At 40.1% G+C, this 17064-nt stretch overlaps 1 pseudogene; it reads right to left on the bottom strand.

Moving 5' to 3' along the window:
* Positions 1 to 129: 129 nt before the first annotated feature.
* The window catches only part of LOC103206457, a 59870-nt pseudogene continuing 42935 nt past the window's right edge, over positions 130 to 17064 (bottom strand).

Raw genomic sequence — 17064 nt, forward strand, 5'->3', positions numbered from 1 at the left:
ACAACTGTGATGATGGCAAAGAGCCACTTCTGTTGTGTTCTGTTCCCTCATTCAGAGCAGGCACTACTTCTGCAGAACACATTCCATGCTTCTTCTTGCCTTTTTGCCTCTGCTCCTTCCCCAGCAGCATCATGCCCGAGGAACAGCACAGATGCGGTGGCTGAAAGGAGAAACAGTGATGCCCATTCTGGCCTTCAGGCTCAGCTTCTCATTGGCTGGGGGCTTGAAGGTAAATTTTTGTACAAGGGAAGTGAAGAAAATAAACAGCTCAGCCCTGGCCAACTGTTCTCCGAGACAAGCACGCTTTCCTGAAAGGCAAAAACCATAAGATTGAATTATCTTCCCTGGTGGAGAAGGTGCCTAGCAGGGATTGAATTTCTCTGCCCCATCCTGCCAATCCTGAGCAGAGGAAAGACCTGCTCATCCCCAAGGCTGTATTTACAGCAGATTCTTTAATCCTGACAATGATCTGAGTAAGCTAATGCACAGAATGCTAAATCCAGATCATGGACCCAAATGCCTTCAAAGGTCAGGCAGGGGGACAGAGTAGTGAAGATGCCAGGCATCAAACAATAAGGGGCCCAGGGTTGATCTAAGGAGATCTAGTGGTGTAGTAGGCAAGGCATTTGGCTGCTAACTAGAAGTTCAGTTCTTCAAACCTACTAGCTGCTTCTCTGGAGGAAGATGAGGCAATCTACTTCCATAAATGTTTATAGCCTTGGAAACCCAATGGGGGTCACTATGAATTGCAAAAGACTCAATCAATGGCAGTGGGTTTGGTTATTCTAGTTTGTGTTCATCAGAAATTGGATGTATAACCTTAAAGCATTCAAAAATTAACAAACAACAAAATGAGACAACAAAACATAAAATTGAAAAATAAGAAGAAAAACATAACCTAAGCCACTGCCATCAAATTGATTCCACTCATAGAAACCCTATAAGACAGAGTAGAACTGCCTCACTGGGTTTCCAAGGCTGTATATCTTTACAGAAGCAGACTGCCCCATGTTTCTGTCATGAAATGGCAGGTGAGCTCAAACCTTAGACCTTTTGGTTAGCAGCTGAATGCTCTAACTACTGTAACAACAGAGCTCCTGTAATAACAAAAGCAGACTCCAAAACAATACAAAAACCCTGTGTGTTAAATTTTTCAGTACTTGAAAATAAATTTCCCAAAACTATAAACAAGTAATTATTAGAGCTGGGGTTCTAATGTGCAAGGTAGCTCTACTGGGTGAATGGTGGCACCTCAAAATTTATGTCCTCCTCAGAACCTCAGGATCGGACTTTTTTTAATAGGGTCTTTTCGGATGTAATTATTTAAGAGAGGATCTTACTGGTGTAAGGTGAGTCCTCAATCCAATATAACTGGTGTCTGTATGAGACAGACAAGGAAAAACTCCATGTAATAACAGAGACAGACAGTGAACTGCTAAGCATTGTAGAAAATTACCAGAAACTAGGAGAGATGCATGGAAGAGACTCTCCCTCAGAGCTTTCCAAAAGGAAATAACCTTGCCTACATCTTGATTTTGGACTTCCAGCTTCCAGAAATGTGAGAGAATAATTTTTTGTTGTTTTATGCCCCACAGTTTGCAATACTTTGTCAAAGTTATCCTCAAAAATTAATGCAGACTCTCCTATCTCATGTTTTCCTCCTTAATTATGGGAATCTCTCTGTCTTGGATGGTCCTCTCCATTGTACAGCATTTCTCTCTCTCTCAATGGTCCTTCTTACACAGAGGTTCTTCCCAAACAAGGACCTTTGCTTCTAATGTTGAGCCCAAGGCTGATCTTCCTCTCCACAGTTCACACATGTTATTCCCCTGGCCACCCCCTTGTCAGAAGAGTAGAGAACTGGAAGTAGAGGGATGGAGACTCAATTCAACTACTCCCACTCTCTAGCCACATGATTTATGGCAAATTAAGTAATCTCTCTAGGCATTAGTGAAAATGTGTGTGTGTGATGAGAACTTTATTTTACATATTGTGTAGACTGCATGCTGAATCCAAATTCACCAGATCATATCTACATTTATACAGTAAAATAAATACTTTAAATGTCACTTTGATAATAAACATTCTAGCTGTAAAATAACTTATCATTAAATTGATCTGCAAATATAGTATGATAAGTTTTTTTCTCACAGTTTTATCAAAAATATATTTAATTATAAAAACACAGAAGAATGCAATTTAAAAGACTACTTTTATCTCTTTTCTGAAACATGAAACACATATGGCCTACCAACATTTTCAGCCTCTAAGATTCTTGGGAAACAGCTATCCCAGTTGTAGTATGTACTACTGCCTGATGGGGACCTGTATGACTGTTGGTGTAGTGCCTTAGGCATTTGACTGCTAACCAGAAGGCTGGCAGTTCAAACCCACCAGCCACTCCTTGGAAGGAAGGTTGGGCAATCTACTTCCATAGTAGGTTGGGCAATCTACTTCCATACCACCTTGGAAACCCAAGGAGGGGTCGCTATGAGTCAGCTCCGACTTCACGGCAGTGGGTTTGGTTTATCTTCGGTTTAGCCACTCCTCAGAAGGAAGATTGGGCAATCTGCTTCTGTAGGGATACTGTCTCAGAAACCCAAGTAGGGGTCACTATGAGTCAGAACCCATCGATGGCAGTGAGTTTGGTTTTTTGGTTTTGATAACTAAAGTAGTGTTATGCTTTTATCATCACATTTTATCAGGTAGTAATGATTTTGATTTGTTTGTAATTGGTGATATTAACTTTAATCACAGGTTCTCTCCAGTAAAATTATTATTTCCCTTTGCATATAATACATATTTTGAGACTGTTTAAATAAAACATTACTCATTGAACTTCCATCCACCAGTTTTAGCATCTATTCATGTTTTTTGGCTGAATTACTTGCTACTCTGATGGTTGCAGAATGGCAATTTTCTAATTCCATCACTCCTTCCATGTTTATTAGTTGCCATACTAGGAAATGCTGTCCATTTATTTATTTATCCATTCATTCATTCATTTAAATAAGTATAGATTCACAGATTCCTATTTTTATCCAAAGGGTTATAAGCTGTTACTGTCCAATTTTTTTTTTTTTTTTTTTAATGCTCAAGACACTCTAGCTTTGGTCATTAGATGCTCATTCAAGCCAGTTATTTCCTTACTTTCTGCCACAATAAAATGTTCTATGCCCATTGTACATTTTCCTTTCCTCAGCTCTGGAATCAGTCATTTTCTAGGAGTCATAGTTCGTTTTAGTGGCTAATTATAACAAGAATCTAAGATCTGGGCTTTAAGAGTCCTCACTGATGTCAGGGTCTTGTTGCACTCATTTCATCTCAATGGACACACATGGGGAATATATATGTATGCATATAATGTGAGCACATGTAGAAATATGTGTATAAACATGCACAAATATATCTATCAACTGATCTATCTACTATCTATCATCTATCTATCTATCTATCTATCTATCTATCTATCTATCTATCTGTCTACCTATCTACCTATCCATCTATCTTTCTATCATCCTCCATTTACATAAAATCTAAGTAGTAACACCTGACTCCAATCCAAGACAACAGAATTCATTCTACTTGTTTTCCTTCCATATCGGTATCTCCCTCCCATTTTTTCTCAACATATTTACTTATTGGGTCATTCTTCCACTTATATAACTAATCTCCCATCATGGCCATGGTTACCCTGTGCAGACCCCTCATCTTGCTTGGGCTCTGACACCTGCTCTAAGCTTCTACTGCCCACTTCCTTGTGTGAATTCTCTCCTCACTCCATTTGTGATACAATACCCTAGCCAGCAGCCCCTGTTGTCTATGTTTTTAATAGTCATTTTCTAAGTAATACAGATTCACTGTCAAAAAAAAAAATTGTAAAAAAAAAAAAGTGTTAAAAAAAAAATGAAAGGTCAAGAATGTTTGTAATTCTATCATACAGACAAAACTTTTGTCAACATTTTGACCTATTTCCTCACAATCCTTACAGTGCTTTGTCTGCAATGCATTCTTAAAAAACTGGTTTTATACTCTGTGGTAAATTCCATGAGAAGCCCTGGTGGCACAGTGCTTAAGTCCTTGGCTGCTAACTGAAAGGTCAGCTGCTGGAATCTGCCAGTAGCTCTGTGGGAGAAAGATGTGGAAGATTACAGTCTTGGAAACCTATGACACAGCTCTAATTTTCTTACAGGACTGCTATGAGTTGGAATTGACTCATCAGCAAGGTCTTGGTTTGGGTTTAGTTAACTCTATACACTGCCTTTGCTACCCTGTATTTTCTTGAGTAATTAAATATTCTTTGAACAATTCTGCTGTATGTCTCTATATTATTGTCTATTACAAAGACCTATTGAAGAAATAAATTAGGTGATACATGCAAAACCATTCATAAACATAAATGTGTTTCAGTTATGCCATTATATCCTTTTGTGTTTATGTTTCTCCCAAGTGCATGTCTAATTCATCTGTTCTTTATCTCTTTACCCATCACATATAGAACAATTAGCAAACTTGTTAAAATGGTGTGGAATTATTATACTGCAAATGCCCAAGATTCTGCTAGAAGAATCCACATATTGTGACAAAACTGAACCTAGAGAATCAGGAACTAGGGTTAAAATATTTGTTCTGTCAGTAACCAGCTATGTGTGGATGTGAGTAAACCATTCACTCTCATGGAGCTACACTTGTCAAGTAAGTGAAATAACCTCTCTCCTAATTGTTTCATGGTAGCTCAGGAAGGTTCTCAATGAATGAGACATGAGGTATCAATTTTCTTTTAAAAACATGAATGTTAGGACTATTTGATTTCAACTCTTTGGCCTAGATTAAAGGAAATGTGGACCATCCTGGTCCTTCAACTAACTGGCTTTTTCACTAACCATCCAGGTCAGTTACCTCATCAGTAAAATGAGAGAGTTGACCTAAGTTTTTGTTAAACTTCTTTCCAGTCTTATATCTTCTGATCTAATTATTTTACTTGAGAAATGAGAAGCTACAATTTGTCTTTGATGTAGCTGCCTGCTGTTTTGGTGGATCAGAGTAAAAGGAAGGACTTACATGGAGAAAGAAAATATAAATTTCTGACAAAAGCTCTGCAATCTAACCCTAAAGAATAATGTAGAATCTGCAAAACACTGCATAATGTGGATGAACTTGGAAGACATTATGCTGAGTGAAATAAGTCAATCATAGAAGGGCAAATATTGTATTAGTCTGTTATTGTAAAAGTCAAGGAAAGGTTTATCTATGGAAGGAAATTTTCTTTGTTGGTTACCAAGAGTGGGAGGGGAGGAGAAGGAACACTGTTAGATACGTAGAGATAAGTATTGATTTGGGTGAAGAGAAGGGCAATTTACCAAATGTGAGTGATCAACATGGTGGCATTGAGGAAGAAGAAGACATAGAGAGATACATAGGAGGTAGAGACAACAAAGATGAACCTTTTTGCACATACAGTACTACATTGTCAGTGAAGGCAAACATGGGTATACGGATGGATAATGGGTGGACAGGCTGAACTATTAGGTATGTCTATGAAGTGGGTAGTGTACCCAAGACTATGTATAGGGTTGGCAGATAATGGTCCCATAAGTGTCTTTGTATGATCTGAATTCTCAGATGTACAGTAGAGCTGACAAGGGACAAGGTTGTACTCACTTCTTGGTCACAGCCAGCTACCCAGAGGGATTGAGTAGTTGAACATGTAGGCTTGGGACCATAGTCACAGGGGGCATCAAGCTCAATTGGCATAACATACTACACAGAACACTGTTGCACCTCCTACTTTGGCAAGTAGCAACTGGGATCTTAAAACTTGCAAGCAGCCATCTAGATGCAATGATGGGTCTCTCCTCGTCCAGAGCAAAGAAGAATGAAGAAAACCAAAGATTCATGGAAAGAATTAGTCCTAATGACTGGTACACCATGCGATCTGCAGTCTATATGATTATGAGACCAGAAGAACTAGATGGTGCCCAGCTACCACTGTCAACCACTCAGAGGGAGATCTATGTAGGAGATGCTGGATAAAGAGGGAACTATGTGTAAAAACTCAAAATCATTTGGGAAAAAAAAATGAGGGGACCAGTTTTGCTGGTCTGATAGAGCCTGGTGGAACCACTGCGACTATGGCCCCTAGCTGCCCTTCAGGTCTGGAATTGAACCCAACCTGTGGCTTCCAGCCAAACAAAAGACAGGCATAGGAGTTTAACATTTACCTAAGGTAGATAAACTCATTGGAGAGAAAAATCATGGGAAAAGAAGGGCTGTTTATGCACAGAGAGACACTTTAGAGGGCAGGGAGTGTCTGGAGGGATAGACACAGGGAAGAGGTGACTGTTGGGAAGAAGTGGGAGGGGAGCTGTTCAATGTGGTGAATTGTCATCAATGTCATGAGACAAAGTGTGTGTGAACTACTGCATAGAAAGTAAATTTGCTCTGTAAATTTTCACCCAAATAACAATTTAAAAAAGAATAAATCTTTGGGCAAAAAAAAGCTCTGCAGTCTGCCCTGATAGTGCACTTGCGGTAATTCCATACTTGGTCATCTTTTCCAAGAAAGGGGAAGGAGTTGTCAATACCTCATGCCTTCAGGGAGGCTAGGCTATCTTTAGAGAGAGCTAGAACATGAGTAAGGAAAAGCAACAATCTGTTAAAGCAAAGACTATGCTGGAAAACAAGTCAGTTATGTTGACATTTTGTTAACCCCCTAGATTTTCAGGTTTCTATTTCTGTTTCATTTAACTGGTCCTCACTCTGTTACACTTTTTTGGGAGTTCCCATGACAATCACTTACCGTCTCTGAATTTCTTGTCAGTTAGATGTCTGTTGGAGAGACTAAGAAATTGCAAAAAAATAAAATCCTATATTCCCAACTTCTTTATCCAAGGGTGACTTCATAGCTCTTCTCATCAAATACTATAGTCATTTTCCCCTCCTGTTATAGACTGAATTTTGTTCTCCAAAAATATGAGTCAGAACTGACTCAACAACACCTAACAACAACAACAAAATGTGTCTTGGAATCCTAACCCCGTGCCTGTGTAGAAGGTCCCTAGGTAGTGCAAACAGTTTACATTTGGCTCATAATTGAAACGTTCCAATTCAAATCCACCCAGCAGCACAGCAGAAGAAATGCCTGGTGATCTACTTCTGTAAGATTATAGCCATTGAAACCCTATAGAGTAAAGTTATACTTTGAAATACATGGGATTACCATAAATCAGAACTGACTGAATGACAATGAGACTTTCTACTATTTGTAGGTAATCTTTTCTCACCAGAATTTTCTTTGTTATGTTAATGAGGTCTATTCATGTAGGGCATGATCTAAACCTACTCACTTCTAAGTTATAAGGAGCAGCACAGACACAAAGACAAAAGGGCACAAATGGAGGCACACAGATGCCAAGTGAAGATCACCAAGGAACCAAGGAATGTCAGAGAAAGAAAGTGAGACAAAATTCTTCCCTTCAGAGCCCAAATGAGTGAGAAACTTCCTTAAAGACGATGCTAGGAATTTAGACTTCTAATCTCCAGAACTGTGAGAAAATAAATTTCTTTTCTGCTATTTATGTTCAGGCAACACTAGGAAACTAAGGCACCTTCCCTTTAGTTGAGGCTGGACTTATGACTTGCACTGACCAACAGAATGCTGTGCAAGTGATGCTGTGCCAGTTTCAAATCCAGACCTTAAGAGGCCTTGTGCATGTCTATTCTCTGTCTTGAGATTCTACTGCCTCAGTGAGAGGAAGTCCAGGCTAGCTTATTAGGGGATGAGAGAGAAGGTGGCAATGAACCTGCTGTCCTAGCTGAGGCCTTCCTCAATCAGCCTTCGACCTTCCAAACAAGTAAGACAGCTCAACCAAGAACAGCAGAGCTTCAGAGTTGACCTGTAGACTTTTGAGCAATAATATATGTTTATTGTTTAAGCCACTGGATTTTGGGCTGTTTGTTATACAGCAAGATGCTTAGTAATATATGTGGAATAAACTTAATGACCTTAAAGTGGAGGGATCCTTAAGTGGAAACGTGAGTTACTTTCCAGCTGTGACAGTGAGAATATTAGATTACAAGTATAAGAACTTGAGTCTTAGGTTTTCTTCTGCCCATTTCTTGGGCACATTATCTTGGATAAAACAAAACTCTCTTTTCTCTGTTTCCTTATATTAAGACAGGAGATATCAATCTACTTTCTTTCTAACTTAATAACTGGGTTACTGGGAAGATTTAAATGAGATCAATTCCTTGTAAATGAAATCTATAATGAAGAGGGTAAGATGCCATTCTGGATAGCAAAGTCCCAGCGAGGCAATGTGTCTAGAGGTTTCTTATGCTTCAGCTAACAGAGATGGACAAAGTCTTTAGCAGGAGACATATGAGCAACTGCAAGGAAAACTTCTGCCATGTGAAGGAAAGTTATCCAGGCATCACTCACTCCTTCTTCCTCTTAAAGTCATGAACCTCTATTAAGACTTCTCTCGTCAAAGTTGCAGCCAGCATTACCAAACCAAAGTTACTGCCACTGAGTGAATTCCAACTCACAGTGAAACCCTATTAGGTTTGCAAGGCTGTAAATCAGAAGTAGACTGCCACACCTTTCTTCCGCAGAACGCTTGGTGGGTTCAAACCACCAACCTTCTAGTTAACTCCCAACTGCCTTAACCATTTCACCACCAGAGCTGTAAGCATAGGGGATATTTGAAAACTCTATGAAGATGGCAGATGTCCAACCTTCCTCTTGAGCAAGGGGCAGGTTCTGGTCTTTCTGTAGCTAGTACTCTAGGAGAGTGGAGAACAAAGTGAGGCTGAAATCTCCATCAGAGGCAATGGAAGTCTCAGGAGGTAAAGGGAAGATTAAAGCAATGCCCAGCCCAGGAAATTTTCACTTTATCATTTAGCAAGATGGAGTCACATTGGGTGGAGCCATGTGGAGACATTCCAACTAAAGCCAAAGACTACTGGGAGGAGGGAAGTGCAAAGCTGATAGACAGACTCTGGATCTTCACACTCCTATTCATTACAACTCACCTATTGAAAAAGGCAGAAAGGATTCCCTTTTCTTAAACTCTCCATTCTCCAGAAAATGCTCTGGATTGAATGTGTCGGGGGTGGCCCACTCTGCAGGGTCCCTGTGCAGTGCAGTCAGATTGGTCAGGACCATGGTCCCCTAGAGAAGGCAGCAAAAACTCAGGTAAGGCTTGACCTACACAACACACATACACAAAGGGTGACAGTCATGCCTCCTACTTCCTGACCACTCCTAACCCATGGTTTCCTGAACCCAACACCCCAGGACTCTGGTCTTTTCCATGGTACAGTTCACCGTGATGGATTGGAGTTGCCTGCTGGGAATTTTATCAGGGAACTTTGCCTACTATTGACTGTGGACCAAAGAGTGGCTGTGGACAATGTCATGTTCCCTCTAGAGGGACTTGTCAGTGTAGGACTTGGGAGGGGACATATATGCAGCAGGAAGAACTAATGGAGCAGCTGGCCAGATAGCAATGTACCAAAATCAGCCCAGTTGCTTACTGAGGAGATAACTGAGGCAGCTCCTCAAAGGTAAACAATGGCTCAGTCATCTCTGTTTCTCCTAATTTCTTTCCTCTTGTGTCTAGTACATGGCACTCCTGGCACCAGGCACCAGTAGGTTTAAGAAGATTATCAGGTAGCCCAGGAAATGTACCTGTACTCATCCAGTTACACAAGCAAGAAACCTAGGAGTTGTCCTTAATGCACACCTTCTGCTCACTCTGCTTTCATCCAATTCATCAGCCAGAATGGCAGATTCCACTTCCTGAACTTCTCTTCATTCTGTCACCTTGATTCTGTGTCCACTGCCACCACCCTAGCCCAGGCTACTATGTAACTCATGTACACTCCCACAATAGCCTTCTAACTAAATCTCTAGGGCAGTGGTGGTTCAGTGCTAGAATTCTCACCTTCCACATGGGAGACCAAGGTTCAATTCCCAGCCAATAAACCTCAAGCACAGCCACCAGCTGTCAGTCCTAAGGAGGTTTAAGCAGAGCTTTCAGACTAAGACAGACTATGAAGAAAGGCCTGGTGATCTACTTCCATAAATCAGCCAATGAAAATCCTGTGGATCACACATGCCCAATCCTGTAGTGCATGGAGTCTCCATGAGTTGAGGGCTGACTGTATGGCAGGTAAAAAGTATGCCCCATACCCTCTCTTTCCCTTTTAATCTGTTCTGCATCCTGAAAGTCCAGTGATTACTGAAAAGGATTTAATGACATCACTCTTGACCATATACTCTTACCTTGAACTTGAAACCCTTCAGTGTCTTCCCATCACACTTATGTAAAACCTCATCATTGGACCTTCTCTAGGTCACCCTTCTTTTCCTGCCTGCAGTCTGACTACAATTGTCTTCTTTCAATTTCTCAAATATGCCACATACTCACTCATTTAAAGGTTATTTTTAAAAATACTGTTTCCCCTGCCAGAAATGCTCTTTTTCCCTTACTTTCTCCCTAAAATACCCTTAATCATTCTTCAATTCTTAGTCCAAACATGACTTCTTTTGGCAAGCCTTCTCTGACCACTCTTGCTCCTCCTACCTACTCCAGCTAATTTGCATTTTACACCACCCTACAAGTTTTCCTGGTTTGTAATAATATAGTGTAATCATTTGCATGATAGTTTTCTTGCTCAGGGTTGTTCCTACAGATCTGAGCATATTAGGTGCTTAATGATTATTTATTGAATTAATAAAGAATAATTGTTATTTTGAAAGACTCTCTGAAATAAGCAATAGTTAAACTGTTTCACAGAAGTGACTTCTTTCTACCTCTACATGGATCTTGGCAGACAGGCTTTATATGCAATTTACATGTGAAGAAATTAAAGCTTTGAGAGGCTATATAACTTCCCAATGGTTACAGAGGAGAAGGTTCTGGAGCCATGATTTAAACCAGGTCTGTTTGCTGCTCTGGCTCTGACACACATCTGGGTCTTCCTTATGGTGTTAGTAAGTGCACTATTAGTGGAACTATAAGTGAAAGATTTCTGTGGGAATATTATGATAGCAACACTGGCATTAGTGATAAGTTGATGTGGGTGTACTCACATGTGTCTTCACATTTTAACATTCCACAACCCCAGGATTATATACAATAAGTGCCTAGTCCTACAAGCCATTCTATCAAGAGAAGAAAAAGGGTTCTGAGGCAAAGTGTGATGAGAACTGCTGCCTGCTGTGTCACAAAAATATTGGCCAATGCACATTTGTTCTTGTCAGCTGCTGTCCATAAAGTTGCCCCGACCTGATGGTGAAACCATGCACTATGGGATCATACTGTTGTGATCCATAGGGTTTTCATTGGCTGATTGTTAGAAGTAGATCACCAGGTTTTTCTGCCTATTCCATCTTCCTAGTCTGAAAGCTCCATGAAACCTGTTCAGCATCATAGCAACATTTATACATCCAGTGACACATAGGTAGTGGCATAGTGAGGTTCAGTGCTTGGAAATTGAATCTGGGTCTCCTGCATGGAAGGTGAAAATGAAAATTAGTACACTAAAAACTCTGAGGCATCTCAAGTCTTTCCCTAAATATATTTGGTGATAAAATACCCCATTCCCCCCCCCCATACGTATTAAAACCCATTTGTATTAATGTTCTAAATCTCACGCTTGGAGAACAAAAAATTATTGTATCAGGTATAACATATCTCTCTCCTGATTTGAATGATTCATTGGGATATAAATATGTGTCAATTTTCAAGTTCAGATTCCTACTATGCAAAATGATGGGCTTGAAGACCTGAGATTGAGAGATCCTGATTACCTTTGGCAGGTGGTATCCAGCCACAGTGGTATCAAATGTCACTACCCTGGGCACATTCGTGGGAAGAATGTTGGCCATTCTCTGCACTTCATGGACAACAGCATTGGTGTAGGGCATGTTCTCTCGGTCTGTGGTGCTGGGCTGCTGTGACTGGCCAATTACTCTGTCAATCTCAGCTTGTACTTTTTCTGGAAAATAAGAGAACATCTATTATTCTTTAAAATTTTGTCTGTCTTCCAAAGATGTAGAGGTGGTGTCCAAGGTCTCACCTGTCATATCTCAATAAGTGAGCAGGTTTACAAAATTAGTAAAATTGTTTCTAATCTTTTAAAGGGCTTTTTAAGAGTGTTTTCAACTCTTTTTCCTCCTTTGGGCCTAGTAAAGCTAAGGAATGGAATAACCAAGGTCAAAATGACTAAGAGTATAGTGTTGTTGTTGTTAGTTGTCACTGAGTTGGCACTAATTCATGGTGACTTTATGTATAACAGAAGGAAACATTACCAAGTCCTGTGCCGTCTTCATGATCATTGGTATATTTGAGTTCATTGCTGTGGCTATTGATATTAATGTAGGCTCTATAGGCTCTCATTTCTCAAGTAGGTATATGACAGTGGAAAGTGGGCTCTGGTGTGAGACATATGTGGATCAGACTCTTGCTCTAAAACATTAATAGTGTAACTTAATTAAACTTTCTGAGCCTTAGTTTCCTCATCTGCTCAGTGGGGATAAATGTATAATCATCTTGAAAATTGCATGAACTGATTAAGCACAGCACCCAAAAAATGATATAAACTGCTAACTGTCCCCCAATATCTGTTCTCCTCTTTAATAATAAAAAGTATACCTGGTTTCCCAGCTAAAGACTACATTTCTCAGACTCATTTGCAACTGTGTGATCATGTGACTACATTCTGGCCAGGTGAATATTTACAAGTGATGTTTAACACTTAGAACATGCCCTTAAAGAAAGAAGTGTTTTCTTCCTTTCTCTCTAAAGAAATAAAATGGTAGTAATTTCCTTGAAGAGTGGTAAAACAGCATGAGGGAGGCAGTATCTGATCAGATTCTTCAAGAAGAACTCATAGTTTTCCATAAAGGGAAATTGAGGAGTAAATTCTTGGTAGAGGGAACAACACATGGGAATGAACAGAGACATAATAAGGACAGTGAAATGGAAAAATGACCTGCAATTTAGTGATGTCAGCATGTAGAGTGGATGGGGTTGAAGGTGGCAGAAAATGGCACACCAGACAATATTATTTATCAGACTGAGGTATCTGGACATTATCCAGAAGGTGATAGTAAGTCATTTCTTAAAAGGCCAGACTTTCATACAAGAATGTCACTCTCTTGTGAAATGCAACAGTATCAATTGACTTTACTGTTTTCCCCACTAGATTCTCAGCTCCTTGAGGAAAAAGACTGTGTTATATTTGCCTTATGGACCCATCACAATTCCTGACAGAAAAACTAAAGGATATGCCAGTTCTTGAGTCTATCTTGTGACTGTTCCATCTATCTTTTCATTCTAACATGCTGTCTTTAGGCCTCAACTCTGGGCAGTATGTTCCAGGAGGGATTCATCTGTACTAGGTATCTGACTGCTAACCAGAAGGCTGGTGGTTCAAACCCACCAGCCACTCCTCAGAAGGAAGATTAGGCAATCTACTTCCATAGTGATACCACCTCGGAAACCCAAAGAGGGGTCGTTATGAATCAGAACAGACTCAATGGCAGTGAGTTTGTGAGTGAGTGAGTCCAGGCACATCCAACCACATGCTCACCTTGGATTTCTGGGTAGATAGCCATGAAAAGCAGAGCCCAGCGCAGTGTAGTAGAAGTTGTTTCTCTTCCAGCAAAGAAAAGGTCCAGTGTGTTGCAGACGAGATTTTCTTCATTGAAACTTGAAGTAGCATTGCCTGTATACTAGAAAGAAAAATATTTTATGGTTCACACAGAGGAGTCATGGGGGCCACAAAATATAAGGACACATCATCCTAGGGAAGGAATTTGGAAAGAAAGATCCCTAGAAGAAACAATTTTCTCTCTGCCTTCTTCAAAAGATAGTAATTATCTCTTTGATGTTGAGGTATTGAATTTTCTGTAAATTTTAGAGATAAGTCCCTTCTAGGATATGTCATTGGTGACTACTTTTCCCCAACTTTAGGTTCACTTTTTAATCTTGCAGAAGCCTTTTGATGCCCATAAGAACTTAATTTTTTGAAGGTCCCAGTCATTTGGTTTCTCTTCTGCTGTTTGTGTATGTTGGGTTGTACTTGATAGTCTATTTATGCATTAAATTAGGGCCCCAAAAGTTTACCCCTATTTTAATCTTTGATGAATTTATAGTTTTGGTTTTTACATTTAAGTCTTTGATCCACCTTGAGTTCATTTACGTGTATGGTCTGAGGTATGGATGTTGTTTCATTTTTCTGCAAATAGACACCCAGTTTTGCCAGGACAATTTGTTGCAGAGACTATCCCTTCCCCATTGAATGGGTTTCAGCCCTTTGTCAAAGATCAATTGTCTGTATGTGGATGGATCTATTTCTGGATTCTTAATTCTGTTCCACTGGTCTATGTGTCTGTCATTGTACCAATACCAGGCTGTTTTGACTACTTCTATCTTTATTTCTAATTGTCTCATCAATCCTGAGTTAATGCTACTTCTACATTCTGAAAAAGGTGCATCTATTTTTACCCCTCTGAGGTAGGGTGAATAATGATATTCAAAGATGTCCCTGTCCTAAACCCTAGAATTTGTGAATATCTTGCCTTATAAAGAAAAGGGAAGGAGCTGTGGTGGTGCAGTGGTTAAGTGTTTGCTTGAAAGTTCAGCAGTTGGAACCCACTAGGCACTCTGTGAGAGAAAGATGCTACATCTGTTTGTGTAAAGGTTAGAGCCTTGGAAACCCTATGGGGCAGTTCTACTCTGTCCTACAGGGTCTCTATAAGAAATAACTTGATGGCAAGGGGTTTGGTTTATACTGAATGTAGTTTGCAGATGTCATCAAGTTGAGGATCTTGAGATGAGGCTATCACACTGGATTATCATATAGCTCCATGTTATCATGATGGGCCTTATAAGAGGGAGACAAAAGGGTCAAAGAGAGTATGCAAGGGCAGAAAGAAGCAGTTGTCAGAGAGGAGAGACATTGCTATGTTGGTGGCTTTGAAGATGGAGCAAGAAAAATGAGCCAAGGAAAGCAGGTGCCTCTAAAAGCTGGAGCAGGCAAGGAAACAATATCTCCCCAGAGCCTCCAGAGGGAGCCAGAACTTTTTTCCAGTGAAACTGGTTTTAGATTCTGACCTTCAGAGCTGTTAAATATCTGTATTTTTTTTTAAGTTTTCTTTTTATTATGATTTGGGTGAAAGTTTACAGAGCAAATTCATTTTCCATATAACAGTTCATACATATTTTGTCTCTTGACTTTGACTGTACTTTCCCACAATGTAACAGTTCTCTTCGCAATTCCTCCCCACAGTTACCTCTTCCTTCTGTCCTTCCCTCTCATGCACTTCTGCCTGCCCCTAGCTGTCTCCTTGTGCAAACAGTGCCCTTCTGTTCTCCCACAGTTGATTACTCTAAGGAGTGTATCTATGTGATGTAAATGTTCACCCCATATGCCTGTATACATTGTTTGCCTGGAAGCCATAGGAATAAGTTCAGTTCCAGACCTGAAGGGTAGCTAGGGGTCATAGTCTCAGGGGTCTCACCAGGCTCTATCAGACAAGCAAATCTGGTCTTTTTTTTTTTTTTAATGATTTTGAGTTTTGTTCCACATCGTTCCTCCACTCTATCCAAGATTTCTTGCACCAGCTTCCCCCCACCCAATTGGTTGACAGTGGTAGCCAAGCACCATCTACTTCTGGTCTCATGGTCATATAGGCTGAGGATTACATGGTCTACTAGTGCCTTGCACTATTTCCATGCATCTTTGTTTTTCTTCATTCCTCTTTACTCTACATGAGGAGAGACCATTATTGCATCTAGATGACCACTTGCAAGTTTTTAGGACCCCAGTCTTTACTCACTAAAGTAGGATGTACAATAATGTTTTTGTGTAGTATATTTTGCCAGTTGGGCTTAACGTACCCTGCAAGCATGGTACCAAGACCGCAGGCCCAACTACTCACTCCTTCCAGGTAGCTGGCTGTGGCCAAAAGCCACCACAACCTTGCACCTTGTCAACTCTACTACATTTCTGGACATTCTTACAGGTCATACAAATACGTATGTAAGAACATTGTCTGCTAACCCTACACATGGTCATGAGCACACTGTCCCCTGCCTAGACATACCTGATCCTTCAGCCTATTCACCCATAGATCTATTCACCCATAGATCAAAGCTTGCCACCACTGACAGTGCAGTACTGTATATGCAATAGGGTTCATCTTTGTTGTCCGTACCTCCCATGTATCTCTCTCTTTCTCTTCCTCAGTGGCACTGTGTTGATATCTCACTTTTGGTACATTGCCCTTCCTGTCTCCTACATCAATACTTGTCTCTACCTATCTAATAGTGTTCCCTCCCTTCCCGTCCTATCTCTGGTAACTAACAAAGAAAGCTTCCTTTCATATAAAAATCTTTCCTTGACTTTTTACACCAGGGAACTGATACAGTATTTGTCCTCCTGTGATTGATTTATTTCACTCAGCATAATGTTCTACAAGTTTATCACATTATGCAGTGTTTTGCAGATTCTATATTATTCTTTAGTGTTGCATAATATTCCATAGTGTGTATGTATCATAGTTTGGCGATCCATTCTTCTGTTGGTGACACTTAGGTTGTTCCATCTCTTTGCTATTGTGAATAGTGCTGTGATGAACATGGGTGCACATATATCTATTCTTGTCCTGGCTTTCACTTCTCTAGGATATATAACTAGTAATGGGATTGCTGGATCAAATGGTATATTTAATTCCCACTTTTTAAGGAATCCGCATACTGATTTCCACAATGGTTTTATCATTTGACAGTCCCACCAGCAGTGTATGAGAATCTCAATCTCTCCACATCCTTACCAGAATTTATTATTTTCTGTCTTGTTGAACTCTGCCATTAGTGGTAGAGTGAGATGGTATCTCATTGGTGTTTTCATTTGCATCTCTATAATGGTTAATGAGGAGCTCTGTTGGCATAGTGCCTAAGGTATTTGATTGCTAATCAGAAGGCTGGCGATTCAAACCCACCAGCCACTCCTTGGAAGGAAGGTTGGGCAATCTACTTCCATAGTGAT

Source organism: Orycteropus afer, unplaced genomic scaffold, assembly GCF_000298275.1.
Source record: "Orycteropus afer afer isolate SDZICR_OR568_19922 unplaced genomic scaffold, OryAfe1.0 scaffold00318, whole genome shotgun sequence".
Lineage (NCBI taxonomy): Eukaryota > Metazoa > Chordata > Mammalia > Tubulidentata > Orycteropodidae > Orycteropus > Orycteropus afer.